Genomic DNA, 11,014 nt, shown 5'->3' on the forward strand with positions numbered 1-11,014 from the left:
ATAGGGAAAAGAATGGAAAAATTTGAGCAAGGGATCAGGGAAGTGAATGATAATATGAAGTGCGCAAATATACGTGTTGTGGGTGTCCTAGAAGGAGAAAAGAAGAGAAAAGGAGGAGAAAAACTAATGGAAGAAATTATGACTGAAAATTTCCCAACTCTTATGAAAGACCTAAAATTACAGATCCAAGAAGTGCAGCACACCCCAAAGAGATTAGACCCAAATAGGCGTTCTCCAAGACACTTACTAGTTAGAATGTCAGAGGTCAAAGAGAAAGAGAGGATCTTGAAAGCAGCAAGAGAAAAACAATCCATCACATACAAGGGAAACCCAATAAGACTATGTGTAGATTTCTCAGCAGAAACCATGGAAGCTAGAAGACAGTGGGATGATATATTTAAATTACTAAAAGAGAAAAACTGCCAACCAAGACTTCTATATCCAGCAAAATTGTCCTTCAAAAATGAAGGAGAAATTAAAACATTTTCAGACAAAAAATCACCAAGAAAATTTGTGACCAAGAGACCAGCTCTGCAAGAAATACTAAAGGGAGCACTAGAGTCAGATACAAAAAGACAGAAGAGAGAGGTATGGAGAAGAGGGTATAAAGAAGGAAAATCAGATATGATATATATAATACAAAAGGCAAAATGGTAGAGGAAAATATTATCCAAAAAGTAATAACACTAAATGTCAATAGACTGAATTCCCCAATCAAAAGACATAGACTGGCACAATGGATTAAAAAACAGGAGGCTGTTTTTTAGAAGGCTATATGCTGTCTACAGGAAACACATCTTAGACCCAAAGATAAACATAGGTTGAAAGTGAAAGGTTGGGAAAAGATATTTCATGCAAATAACAACCAGAAAAGAGTAGGAGTAGCTATACTAATATCCAACAAATTAGACTTAAAATGTAAAACAGTTAAAACAGACAAAGAAGGACACTATCTACTAATAAAAGGAACAATTAAACAAGAAGACATAACAATCATAAATATTTATGCACCAAACCAGAATGCCCAAAAACACATGAGGAATACACTGCAATCACTTAAAAGGGAAATAGACACATCTACCATAATAGTTGGAGACTTCAATTCACCACTCTCATCAATGGACAAAATGTCTAGACAGAGGCTCAATAAAGAAATAGAGAATTTGAATATTACAATAAATGAGCTAGACTTAACCGACATTTATAAGACATTACACCCCACAACAGCAGGATACACCTTTTTCTCAAGTGCTCATGGATCATTCTCAAAGATAGACCATATGCTGGGTCACAAAGCAAGTCTTAACAAATTCAAAAAGATTGAAATCATACACAACACTTTCTAGGATCATAAAGGAATGAAGTTGGAAATCAATAATAGGCGGAGTGCCAGAAAATTCACAAATACATGGAGGCTCAACAACACACTCTTAAACAACGAGTGGGTCAAGGAAGAAATTGCAAGAGAAATTAGTAAATATCTTGAGGAGAATGAAAATGAAAATACAACATATCAAACCTATGGGACACAGCAAGGGCAGTGCTAAGAGGGAAATTTATTGCCCTAAATGCCTATATCAGAAAAGAAGAAAAGGCAAAAATTCGGGAATTAACTGTCCACTTGGAAGAACTGGAGAAAGAACAGCAAACTAACCCCAAAGCAAGCAAAAGGAAAGAAATAACAAAGATTAGAGCAGAAATAAATGAAATTGAGAACATGAAAACAATAGAGAAAATCAATAAGACCAGAAGTTGGTTCTATGAGAAAATCAATAAGATTGATGGGCCGTTAGCAAGATTGACAAAAAGAAGAAGAGAGAGGATGCAAATAAATAAGATCAGAAATGGAAGAGGAGACATAACTACTGACCTCACAGAAATAAAGGAGGTAATAACAGGATACTATGAACAACTTTATGCTAATAAATACAACAATTTAGATGAAATGGACGGGTTCCTGGAGAGGCATGAATAACCAAGTTTGACTCAAGAAGAAATAGACGACCTCAACAAACCAGTCACAAGCAAAGAAATTGAATCAGTCATTCAAAAGCTTACCAAAAAGAAAAGTCCAAGACCAGACAGCTTCACATGTGAATTCTATCAAACATTCCAGAAAGAATTAGTACCAACTGTCCTCAAACTCTTCAAAAAAATCAAAGTGGAGGGAAAGCTACCTAATTCATTCTATGAAGCCAACATCACCCTCATACCAAAACCAGGCAAAGATATTACAAAAAAAGAAAACTACAGACTAATCTCTCCAATGAATATAGATGCAAAAAATCCTCAACAAAATTCTATCAAATCGAATCCAACAACACATTAAAAGAATTATACATCATGACCAAGTAGGATTCATCCCAGGTATGCAAGGATGGTTCAATATAAGAAAATCAATTAATGTAATACACCATATCAACAAATCAAAGCAGAAAAATCACATGATCATCTCAATTGATGCAGAGAAGGCATTTGACAAGATTCAACATCCTTTCCTGTTGAAAACACTTCAAAAGATAGGAATACAAGGGAACTTCCTTAAAATGATAGAGGGAATATATGAAAAACCCACAGCTAATATCGTCCTCAATGGGGAAAAATTGAAAACTTTCCCTTAAGATCAGGAACAAGACAAGGATGTCCATTATCACCACTATTATTCAACATCATGTTGGAGGTTCTAGCCAGAGCAATTAGACAAGAAAAAGAAATACAAGGCATCAAAATTGGAAAGGAAGAAGTAAAACTATCACTGTTTGCAGACGATATGATACTATACGTCGAAAACCCGGAAAAATCCACAACAAAACTACTAGAGCTAATAAATGAGTACAGCAAAGTAGCAGGTTACAAGATCAACATTCACATATCTGTTGCATTTCTATACACTAGCAATGAACAAACTGAGGGGGAAATCAAGAAACGAATTCTACTTACAATTGCAACTAAAAGAATAAAATACCTAGGAATAAATTTAACTAAAGAGACAAAAAAACTATACAAAGAAAACTACAAAAAACTGTTAAAAGAAATCATAGAAGACCTAAATAGATGGAAGAGCATACCGTGTTCATGGATTGGAAGACTAATTATAGTTAAGATGTCAATCCTACCTAAATTGATTTACAGATTCAATGCAATACCAATCAAAATCCCAACAACTTATTTTTCAGAAATAGAAAAACCAATATGCAAATTTATCTGGAAGGGCAGGGTGCCCCGTATTGCTAAAAGTATCTTGAGGAAAAAAAACAAAGCTGGAGGTCTCACACTGCCGGACTTTAAGGCATATTATGACGCCACAGTGGTCAAAAAAGCATGGTATTGGCATAAAGATACATATATCGACCAATGGAATTTAATAGAGTGCTCAGATATAGACCCTCTCATCTATGGACATTTGATCTTCGATAAGGCAGTCAAGCCAACTCACCTGGGACAGAACAGTCTCTTCAATAAATGGTGCCTAGAGAACTGGATATCCATATGCAAAAGAATGAAAGAGGACCTGTATCTCACACCCTATACAAAAGTTAACTCAAAATGGATCAAAGATCTAAACATTAGGTCTAAAACCATAAAACAGTTAGAGGAAAATGTAGGGAGATATCTTATGAAAATTAAAGTTGGAGGCGGTTTTATGGACCTTAAACCTAAAGCAAGAGCACTGAAGAAATAAATAAATAAATGGGAGCTCCTCAAAATTAAACAGTTTTGTGCATCAAAGAACTTCATCAAGAAAGTAGAAAGACAGCCTACACAATGGGAGACAATATTTGGAAACGACATATCAGATAAAGGTCTAGTATCCAGAATTTATAAAGAGATTGCTCAACTCAACAACAAAAAGACAGCAAATCCAATTACAAAATGGGAAAAAGACTTGAACAGACACCTCTCAGAAGAGGAAATACAAATGGCCAAAAGGCACATGAAGAGATGCTCAATGTCCCTGACCATTAGAGAAATGCAGATCAAAACCACAATGAGATATCATCTCACACCCACCAGAATGGCCATTATCAACAAAACAGAAAATGACAAGTGCTGGAGAGGATGCGGAGAAAGACACACTTATCCACTGTTGGTGGGAATGTCAAATGGTGCAACCACTGTGGAAGGCAGTTTGGCGGTTCCTCAAAAAACTGAATATAGAATTGCCATACGACCCAGCAATACCATTGCTAGGTATCTACTCAAAGGACTTAAGGGCAAAGACACAAACGGACATTTGCACACCAATGTTTATAGCAGCATTATTTACAATTGCAAAGAGATGGAAACAGCCAAAATGTCCATCAACAGATGAGTGGCTAAACAAACTGTGGTATATACATATGATGGAATATTATCAGCTTTAAGACAAGATAAACTTATGAAGCATGTAATAACATGGATGGACCTAGAGAACATTATGCTGAGGGAGTCTAGCCAAAAACTAAAAGACAAATACTGTATGGTCCCACCGATGTGAACCGACATTTGAGAATAAACTTGGAATATGTCATTGGTAACAGAGACCATCAGGAGTTAGAAATAGGGTAAGATAATGGGTAATTGGAGCTGAAGGGATACAGACTGTGCAACAGGGCTAGATACAAGAACTCAAAAATGGACAGCACAATAATACCTAATTGTAATGTAATTATGTTAAAACACTGAATGAAGCTGAATCTGAGCTATAGTTTTTTTTGTTTGTTTGCTTGTTTCTTTGTTTGTTTGTGTTTTTTGTTTTATTTCTTTTTCCTTTTTTTCTTTTTTATATATTTTTTCTATTTTTTATTTTTATTATTATTTTTATTTTTTCTCTATATTATCATTCTATATCTTTTTCTGTTGTTTTGCTAGTTCTTTTCCTAAATCAATGCAAATGTACTAAGAAATGATGATCATACATCTATGTGATGATATTAAGAATTACTGATTGCATATGTAGAATGGAATGATTTCTAAATGTTGTGTCAGTTAATTTTTTTAATTAATAAAATAAACAAATAAATAAATAAAAAAAGGATCAGCCGGGTGGACTGACCATGAGCCTCTTCTCTTCGCCATCCTCCCGGTCCCCCAGCAACACCAACCATGAAGGTGGAACTCTGCAGTTTCAGTGTGTACAAGTTCTATCCTAGACATGGGAGGCAGTACACCGGGACTGATGGGAACATGTTCCAATTTAACGCAAAATCCAAGTTGGTATTCCTTTCCAAGAGGAACCCACGGCAGATAAACTGGACTGTCCTCTATAGAAGAAAGCATAAAAGGGGGCGGTCAGTGCACAAATATACGTGTTGTGGGTGTCCCAGAAGGAGAAGAGAAGGGAAAAGGAGGAGAAAAACTAATGGAAGAAATTTTCACTGAAAATTTCCCAACTCTTATGAAAGACCTAAAATTACAGATCCAAGAAGTGCAGTGCACCCCAAAGAGATTAGACCCAAATAGGCGTTCTCCAAGACACTTACTAGTTAGAATGTCAGAGGTCAAAGAGAAAGAGAGGATCTTGAATGCAGCAAGAGAAAAACAATCCATCACATACAAGGGAAACCCAATAAGACTATGTGTAGATTTCTCAGCAGAAATCATGGAGGCTAGAAGACAGTGGGATGATATATTTAAATTACTAAAAGAGAAAAACTGCCAACCAAGACTCCTATATCCAGAAAAATTGTCCTTCAAAAATGAGGGAGAAATTAAAACATTCTCAGACAAAAAGTCACTGAGAGAATTTGTGACCAAGAGACCAGCTCTACAAGAAATACTAAAGGGAGCACTAGAGTCAGAACCAAAAAGACAGAAGAGAGAGGTATGGAGAAGAGTGTAGAAAGAAGGAAAGTCAGATATGATATATATAATACAAAAGGCAAAATGGCAGAGGAAAATATTATCCAAACAGGAATAACACTAAATGTTAATGGACTGAATTCCCCAATCAAAAGACATAGATTGGCAGAATGGATTAAAAAACAGGATCCTTCTATATGCTGTCTACAGGAAACACATCTTAGACCCAAAGATAAACATAGGTTGAAAGTGAAAGGTTGGGAAAAGATATTTCATGCAAATAACAACCAGAAAATAGCAGGAGTGGCTATACTAATATCCAACAAGTTAGACTTCAAATGTAAAACAGTTAAAAGAGACAAAGAAGGACACTATATACTAATAAAAGGAACAATTAAACAAGAAGACATAACAATCATAAATATTTATGCACCGAACCAGAATGCCCCAAAATACGTGAGGAATACACTGCAAACACTGAAAAGGGAAATAGACACAAATACCATAATAGTTGGAGACTTCAATTCCCCACTCTCATCAATGGACAGAACGTCTAGACAGAGGATCAATAAAGAAATAGAGAATCTGAATATTACCATAAATGAGCTAGACTTAACAGACATTTATAGGACATTACATCCCACAACAGCAGGATACACCTTTTTCTCAAGTGCTCATGGATCATTCTCAAAGATAGACCATATGCTGGGTCACAAAGCAAGTCTTAACAAATTTAAAAAGATTGAAATCATACACAACACTTTCTCGGATCATAAAGGAATGAAGTTGGAAATCAATAATAGGCAGAATGCCAAAAAATTCACAAACACCTGGAGGCTCAACAACACACTCTTAAACAACGAGTGGGTCAAAGAAGAAATTGCAAGAGAAATTAGTAAATACCTCGAGGCAAATGAAAATGAAAACACAACATAACAAAACTTATGGGATGCAGCAAAGGCAGTGCTAAGAGGGAAATTTATTGCCCTAAATGCCTATATCAGAAAAGAAGAAAAGGCAAAAATGCAGGAATTAACTGTTCAATTGGAAGAACTGGAGAAAGAACAGCAAACTAATCCCAAAGCAAGCAAAAGGAAAGAAATAACAAAGATCAGAGCAGAAATAAATGAAATTGAAAATATGAAAACAGTAGAGAAAATCAATAAGACCAGAAGTTGGTTCTATGAGAAAATCAATAAGATTGATGGGCCCCTATCAAGATTGACAAAAAGAAGAAGAGAGAGGATGCAAATAAATAAGATCAGAAATGGAAGAGGAGACATAACTACTGACCTCACAGAAATAAAGGAGGTAATAACAGGATACTATGAACAACTTTACACTAATAAATACAACAATTTAGAGGAAATGGACGGGTTCCTGGAAAGACATGAACAACCAACTTTGACTCAAGAAGACATAGATGACCTCAACAAACCAATCACAAGTAAAGAAATTGAATTAGTCATTCAAAAGCTTCCTAAAAAGAAAAGTCCAGGACCAGATGGCTTCACATGTGAATTCTACCAAACGTTCCAGAAAGAATTAGTACCAATTCTCTTCAAACTCTTCAAAAAAATCGAAGTGGAGGGAAAACTACCTAATTCATTCTATGAAGCCAACATCACCCTCATACCAAAACCAGGCAAAGATATTACAAAAAAGAAAACTACAGACCAATCTCTCTAATGAATACAGATGCAAAAATCCTCAATAAAATTCTAGCAAATCGTATCCAACAACACATTAAAAGAATTATACATCATGACCAAGTAGGATTCATCCCAGGTATGCAAGGATGGTTCAACATAAGAAAATCAATTAATGTAATACACCATATCAACAAATCAAAGCAGAAAAATCACATGATCATCTCAATTGATGCAGAGAAGGCATTCGACAAGATTCAACATCCTTTCCTGTTGAAAACACTTCAAAAGATAGGAATACAAGGGAACTTCCTTAAAATGATAGAGGGAATATATGAAAAACCCACAGCTAATATCATCCTCAATGGGGAAAAATTGAAAACTTTCCCCCTAAGATCAGGAACAAGACAAGGATGTCCACTATCACCACTATTATTCAACATTGTGTTGGAGGTTCTAGCCAGAGCATTTAGACAAGAAAAAGAAATACAAGGCATCAAAATTGGAAAGGAAGAAGTAAAACTATCACTGTTTGCAGACGATATGATACTATACGTCGAAAACCCGGAAAAATCCACAACAAAACTACTAGAGCTAATAAATGAGTACAGCAAAGTAGCAGGTTACAAGATCAACATTCAAAAATCTGTAGCATTTCTATACACTAGTAATGAACAAGCTGAGTGGGAAATCAAGAAACGAATCCCATTTACAATTGCAACTAAAAGAATAAAATACCTAGGAATAAATTTAACTAAAGAGACAAAAAACCTATATAAAGAAAACTACAAAAAACTGCTAAAAGAAATCACAGAAGACCTAAATAGATGGAAGGGCATACCGTGTTCATGGATTGGAAGACTAAATATAGTTAAGATGTCAATCCTACCTAAATTGATTTACAGATTCAATGCAATACCAATCAAAATCCCAACAACTTATTTTTCAGAAATAGAAAAACCAATAAGCAAATTTATCTGGAAGGGCAGGGTGCCCCGAATTGCTAAAAACATCTTGAGGAAAAAAAACGAAGCTGGAGGTCTCACGCTGCCTGACTTTAAGGCATATTATGAAGCCACAGTGGTCAAAACAGCATGGTATTGGCATAAAGATAGATATATCGACCAATGGAATCGAATAGAGTGCTCAGATATAGACCCTCTCATCTATGGACATTTGATCTTTGATAAGGCAGTCAAGCCAACTCACCTGGGACAGAGCAGTCTCTTCAATAAATGGTGCCTAGAGAACTGGATATCCATATGCAAAAGAATGAAAGAAGACCCATCTCTCACACCCTATACAAAAGTTAACTCAAAATGGATCAAAGATCTAAACATTAGGTCTAAGACCATAAAACAGTTAGAGAAAAATGTTGGGAGATATCTTATGGATCTTACAACTGGAGGCGGTTTTATGGACCTTAAACCTAAAGCAAGAGCACTGAAGAAGGAAATAAATAAATGGGAACTCCTCAAAATTAAACTCTTTTGTGCATCAAAGAACTTCATCAAGAAAGTAGAAAGACAGCCTTCACAATGGGAGACAATATTTGGAAATGATATATCAGATAAAGGTCTAGTATCCAGAATTTATAAAGAGATTGTTCATCTCAACAACAAAAAGACAGCAAATCCAATTACAAAATGGGAAAAAGACTTGAACAGACACCTCTCAGAAGAGGAAATACGGATGGCCAAGAGGCACATGAAGAGATGCTCAATGTCCCTGGCTATTAGAGAAATGCAAATCAAAACCACAATGAGATATCATCTCACACCCACCAGAATGGCCATTATCAACAAAACAGAAAATGACAAGTGCTGGAGAGGATGCGGAGAAAGAGGCACACTTATCCACTGTTGGTGGGAATGTCAAAGGGTGCAACCACTGTGGAAGGCAGTTTGGCGGTTCCTCAAAAAGCTGAATATAGAACTGCCATACGACCCAGCAATACCATTGCTAGGTATCTACTCAAAGGACTTAAGGGCAAAGACACAAACGGACATTTGCACACCAATGTTTATAGCAGCATTATTTACAATTGCAAAGAGATGGAAACAGCCAAAATCTCCATCAACAGAAGAGTGGCTAAACAAACTGTGGTATATACATACGATGGAATATTATCAGCTTTAAGACAAGATAAACTTATGAACCATGTAATAACATGGATGGACCTAGAGAATATTATGCTGAGTGAATCCAGCCAAAAACTAAAGGACAAATACTGTATGGTCCCACTGATGTGAACGGACATTCGAGAATAAACTTGAAATATGTCATTGGTAACAGAGTTCAGCAGGAGTTAGAAACAGGGTAAGACAATGGGTAATTGAAGCTGAAGGGATACAGACTGTGCAACAGGACTAGATACAAAAACTCAAAAATGGACAGCACAATAATACCTAATTGTAAAGTAATCATGTTAAAACACTGAATGAAGCTGCATCTGAGCTATAGGTTTTTGTTTTGTTTTGTGTTGTTTTGTTTTGATTTTACTATTATTACTTTTATTTTTTTCTCTATATTAACATTCTATATCTTTTTCGGTTATGTTGCTAGTTCTTCTAAACCAATGCAAATGTACTAAGAAATGATGATCATGCATCTATGTGATGATGTTAAGAATTAATGATTGCATGTGTAGAATGGTATGATCTCTAAATGTTGGGTTAATTTCTTTTTTCCGTTAATTAAAAAAAAAAAAAAGAGAAGGGATAATTGGAGATGAAGGGATACAGACTGTACAACGGGACTGGATATAAAAACTCAGAAATGGACAGCACAATACTACCCAATTGTAATGCAATTATGTTAAAACACTGAATGAAGCTGCATGTGAGGTATAGGTTTTTTGTTTTTGTTTTTTTTGTTTTTTTTTCTTTCTATTATTGTTTTAATTCTTATTCTGTTGTCTTTTTATTTCTTTTTCTAAATCGATGCAAATGTACTAAGAAATGATGAATATGCAACTATGTGATGTTATTAAGAATTACTGATTGTACATGTAGATTGGAATGATTTCTAATTGTTTTGTTAATTCTTTTTTTAATTAATAAAAAAAAAAAGGAAAAAAAAAAAAGGGGGTGGTCAGAAGAAATTCAAAAGAAAAGAACTTGCTGTGTAGTTAAATTCCAAAGGACTATCACTGGTGCACCTTTTGCTGATATTATGGCCAAGAGGAATCAGAAACCTGAGGTTAGAAAGGCTCAATGAGAACAAGCCATCAGGGCTGCCAAAGAAGCAAAAAAGTCTAAGCAAAGATCTAAAAAGACAGCAATGGCTGCTGCTAAGGCTCTCAGAAAGGCAGCACCTAAACAGAAGATTGTGAAGCCTGTGAAGGTTTCTGGTCCCCGAGTTGGTGGAAAACGCTAAGGTGGCAGATCAGATTTTTAAAATAAAGGCCTAACTCAGAAAAAAAAAAGTGTACCCTTCTCTCCTATATTTTGGAAGCTTTTGAGAAGGATTAGTAATAATTCTTTAATATTTTGGTAGATATTACATGAAATCATCTGATCCTGGGCTTTTCTTTGTTTGGGAGTGTTTTGATTAATGATTGAATCTCTTCACTTGTTATAGGT

At 35.3% G+C, this 11,014-nt stretch overlaps 1 pseudogene; it reads left to right on the forward strand.

Annotated features, from left to right (window-relative positions):
• The first annotated feature begins 5,085 nt into the window (after positions 1–5,085).
• On the forward strand, positions 5,086–10,808 carry LOC143670748 (large ribosomal subunit protein eL24-like; annotated as a pseudogene).
• Positions 10,809–11,014: the final 206 nt, after the last annotated feature.

This window comes from Tamandua tetradactyla, chromosome X (genome assembly GCF_023851605.1).
Source record: "Tamandua tetradactyla isolate mTamTet1 chromosome X, mTamTet1.pri, whole genome shotgun sequence".
Classification (NCBI taxonomy): domain Eukaryota; kingdom Metazoa; phylum Chordata; class Mammalia; order Pilosa; family Myrmecophagidae; genus Tamandua; species Tamandua tetradactyla.